This window comes from Tarenaya hassleriana, unplaced genomic scaffold, assembly GCF_000463585.1.
Source record: "Tarenaya hassleriana unplaced genomic scaffold, ASM46358v1 Cleome188, whole genome shotgun sequence".
In the NCBI taxonomy this organism is placed as follows: domain Eukaryota; kingdom Viridiplantae; phylum Streptophyta; class Magnoliopsida; order Brassicales; family Cleomaceae; genus Tarenaya; species Tarenaya hassleriana.
Window position 1 is genome coordinate 164,110 of NW_010965289.1, and position 5,193 is coordinate 169,302.

Consider the following 5,193-nt stretch of genomic DNA (forward strand, 5'->3'; position numbering starts at 1 on the left):
CGATCTTCTGCCAATCTGGATCATGAAGTTTAAGAGCATCTCTACAACAAAATGAGTTTGAGAAATGAGGTGTACCTAGTAGAGAAAAATCTGTTGGTCTCAGCATATTGATGAATGCCGGTTGAAACTCAAAATTGTTACGGTCGATGTCAGGCCGGCGAATGCATGAAAGCTGCTGAATGTACTTAGGCTGAAGGTATGCCCCATAAGTGTCATTGTTGTTCTCAGCAACTATAGCACGTTCCTCCATCTTCCTTTGTTGTCGTTTCTTCTTTCGATTGCGCTTAGCGGACTTCTCGATTTCAGGGTCAAGAGGTACTAGGTTGTCAGGTCCAAAACTCCTGGTCATACACCGGAAACCTGCACACCTGAAAGTAGAACAAACACAAAGAATAGATCAAGAAATCGAGGGAAAAGAAAAAGAAAAAAAAATCTAGATTCAAAGGAATCTTTATCCTAACGCTAATCTATTCCCCGGCAACGGCGCCAAAAACTTGATAACGCAAATCTAGGGGTGTAAATAAGCTCAAGTAATAAAAAACCTAGACACAGCGAATATCGCAAGGATACGGATCAACTGTAGTACCAGGGTCGAACACAGGGAATAGTTAACACTAAGAACAAGACTCGACTAAGAATCAGATCAGGAAATAGCAGATGGAATATATGAATACCGAAAATAAAGCAATAAATAAACGAAGTAAAATCAGATAATTAAACCACCGTAGCTTCGGGATAACCTTAACGCGCAGGGATTGTTTCTAAGGATGGAGAATCTACGAATATCGAATTCTAATCGGGGATCTCAAGTTCTAATATCAGATTTGGCTTTCTCAAGTCCTAAATCCACTATCCAATAATTTAACCTATCGATTTCTCAACCTAATAGATTAAAATATCAAACGCATTAACGATCACTGTCACAGTTCCTAAACCGATTAACCTATCTCTCAATAGTCTTAATCAATTCATTCAATGAATTCGTTCCGAATCTAATCTCAACTCTCGTTGTAAATCAGAATCTAAAATCAATCAATCAACTAGCCAAGAAGATCAAAAGCAATAAACTCAATTCAATTAAACCGAAGAGTATCGATAACGTAGTCTCGGAAAATAAAAACCAAACAAATCCCTACAAGGTTAAATCTCTAGCTACAGTGAAACGACTACTCGCAACCCATAACAACAAACGAGTTCAAATCAATAAGAAGAATCATAGAAACAGATAAAGAAGACTCGCAGCGATCTCTCGACGACGATTCTTCAATCTCTGCTCCCGAAAAACTCCGTCTTGATTCTTTCTCGAGTTCTCTGGCTTCTCCTGTGAACTCTCGATGATTTCTGAAGTCTAAGTCGTCCTCTCTTTATTGACTTGACTTTTTAGGCTTCGTGTTTTTCCCCGGAACAACTCCAAATGTTCCTGTTTCGTCTGTGATGTTCTATAGTCCATGTTTTCCACTCCTTCTGCTCTCTTTTATGCATGAATATCTATTTTGACACCAAAAAAAACAACCAAGCAATATCGAGACCAAATGTACTCTAGAATGCCTATAAATATGCAAAACCGAGTAAAATGCACTAGACATCTTATACCAAAATATCACCATAATACATGTTATCAAACTCCCCCAGACTTAAACCTTTGCTCGTCCTCGAGCAAATACTCCATGAAAACCGGTCTGAAAGGAGGCGAGACAATGACATAACTCAAAATGATAATCGAGAGCGAAACCTCTATCCGACCTAGATTTCCGTGAACCATGACCAAGTCTGTCTAGTATGATCTCCCTCTCTAAAGGAAAGTCTTTCCTAGTTATGGGATCTATACCGCAACCCAGAACCATCCAAGAACTTCAATCATCCACCAAGCATGTTTCTCGAACCTATCACGCCATTCTACCTAATCGTATCTAGTCTACGCTTTCGGTATTCATTCTTTTTCTTCTTCTCTTTTTTTACTTTCATCTAGCAAGATTTTTTTTTCTTTTGCTAGCATCTCGGGTTTCTAGGACGTTGAAGTTGAAGGGTTCATAATCGCTCTTTTTGTCGATTTTATTCATTGGATGACCCGACCCACAACTTAGACCCGAACCATCTAATCGATGCACTCATATCCTCGAACGATTTTCGTTGACGAGATCATGATAGTGGAGTGTCGAGATGCTTACTATCTTTTTCTGCACACGAAGAAATAAGGATGCATTTGATAATAGACTTTACCAATTTCAACAAACATGGGGACGGTTCCTATAGAAACTTTTCTACTCGGCCATACAACATTGGTCCTATGGGTTCCAACCAATGATTTCTATCCCACGAACCATTTTAGACAATCCTAAAGATCAAGCAATCAATTCAACAAAACTTAACCATGTTTAACGGATCGCCATGTTTTCAAGACGTTTCTACTCTCTCATACCATAAATCATCACATCAATGGTCAAAACGGTTTTATGCACATGATCTTATATGTCCTAAACACTATATGAGAATGCACAATCCTAACAACAAACTATATGATCCTAATGCATCCTATATGCACATGCAACTAAAAAATGAAAATAAAAGGGGAAAATGCATGCGTCCTCGGTGTCAAATCTCGTATAGTAGAGGCAACCAATAAGATGAGTCAAAAGAGAAGCAAATCAAAAAGGGAAAAGATCGAATACTTAGCTCGCGATGTTCGTTCTCTCGCACTTAAGTCTGCCTACGTCTATCGCATAGCTAGCTTCCTCGCCTCCTCAATAGCTTCTCATTAGAACTCAACCTGGTGATAAGAGACACAAACCAATATCCGATGCAAAAAGAAAAAGAAAGAAAAGAAAAACTAACCTACAAACTCGGGTTGCCTCCCGGGAGCGCTTGTTTAGGGTCTTTAGCTTGACCAAACTCTCTTAACTACCAGATAGATCTAACGGACGAAGATTATCGATCTTCTGCCAACCTGGATCATGAAGTTTAAGAGCATCTCTACAACAAAATGAGTTTGAGAAATGAGGTGTACCTAGTAGAGAAAAATCTGTTGGTCTCAGCATATTGATGAATGCCGGTTGAAACTCAAAATTGTTACGGTCGATGTCAGGCCGACGAATGCATGAAAGCTGCTGAATGTACTTAGGTTGAAGGTATGCCCCATAAGTGTCATTGTTGTTCTCTGCAACTATAGCACGTTCCTCCATCTTTTTTGCTGTCGTTTCTTCTTTCGATTGCACTTAGTGGAGTTCTCGATTTCAGGGTGAAAAGGTACTAGGTTGTCAGGCCCAGAACTCCTGTTCATACACCGGAATCCTGCACACCAGAAAGTAGAACAAACACAAAGAATAGATCAAGAAATCGAGGGGAAAAAAAAAGAAAAGAAGAAAAAATCTAGATTCAAAGGAATCTTTATCCTAACGCTAATCTATTCCTCGGCAACGGCGCCAAAAACTTGATAACGCAAATCTAGGGGTATAAATAAGCTCAAATAATAAAAAACCTAGACACAGAGAATATCGCAAGGAGACAGATCAACTGTAGTACCAGGGTCGAACACAGGGAATAGTTAACACTAAGAACAAGACTCGACTAAGAATCAGATCAGGAAATAGCAGATGGAATATATGAATACCGAAAATAAAGCAATAAATAAATGAAGTAAAATTAGATAATTAAACCACCGTAGCTTCGGGATAACCTTAACGCGCATGGATTGTTTCTAAGGATGGAGAATCTACGAATATCGAATTCTAATCGGGGATCTCAAGTTCTAATATCAGATTTGGCTTTCTCAAGTCCTAAATCCACTATCCAATAATTTAACCTATCGATTTCTCAACCTAATAGATTAAAATATCAAACGCATTAACGATCACTGTCACAGTTCCTAAACCGATTAACCTATCTCTCAATAGTCTTAATCAATTCATTCAATGAATTCGTTCCGAATCTAATCTCAAATCTCGTTGTAAATCAGATTCTAAAATCAATCAATCAACTGGCCAAGAAGATCAAAAGCAATAAACTCAATTCAATTAAACCGAAGAGTATCGATAACGTAGTCTCGGAAAATAAAAACCAAACAAATCCCTACAAGGTTAAATCCCTAGCTACAGTGAAACGACTACTCGCAACCCATAACAACAAACAAGTTCAAATCAATAAGAAGAATCATAGAAACAGATAAAGAAGATTCGCAGCGATCTCTCGACGATGATTCTTCAATCTCTGCTCCCGAAAAACTCCGTCTTGATTCTCTCTCGAGTTTTCTGGCTTCTCCTATAAACTCTCGATGATTTCTGAAGTCTAAGTCGTCCTCTCTTTATTGACTTGACTTTTTAGGCTTCGTGTTTTTCCCCAGAACAACTCCAAATGTTTCTGTTTCGTCTGTGATGTTCTGTAGTCCATGTTTTCCACTCCTTTTGCTCTCTTTTATGCATGAATATCTATTTTGACACCAAAAAAAGCGACCAAGCAATATCGAGACCAAATGTACTCTAGAATGCCTATAAATATGCAAAACCGAGTAAAATGCACTAGACATCTTATACCAAAATATCACCATAATACATGTTATCAAACTCCCCCAGACTTAAACCTTTGCTCGTCCTCGAGCAAATACTCCATGAAAAACAGTCTGAAAGGAGGCGAGACAATGACATAACTCAAAATGATAATCGAGAGCGAAACCTCTATCCGACCTAGATTTCCGTGAACCATGACCAAGTCTGTCTACTATGATCTCCCTCTCTCAAGGAAAGTCTTTCCTAGTTATGGGATCTATACCGCAACCCAGAACCATCCAAGAACTTCAATCATCCACCAAGCATATTTCTCGAACCTATCACGCCATTCTACCTAATCGTATCTAGTCTACGGTTTCGGTATTCATTCTTTTTCTTCTTCTCTTTTTTTACTTTCATCTAGCTAGATTTTTTTTTCTTTTGCTAGCATCTCGGGTTTCTAGGACGTTGAAGTTGAAGGGTTCATAATCGCTCCTTTTGTCGATTTTATTCATTGGATGACCCGACCCACAACTTAGACCCAAACCATCTAATCGATGCACTCATATCCTCGAACGATTTTCGTTGACGAGATCATGATAGTGGAGTGTCGAGATGCTTACTATCTTTTTCTGCACACGAAGAAATAAGGATGCATTTGATAATAAACTTTACCGATTTCAGCAAACATGGGGACGGTTCCTATAGAAACTTT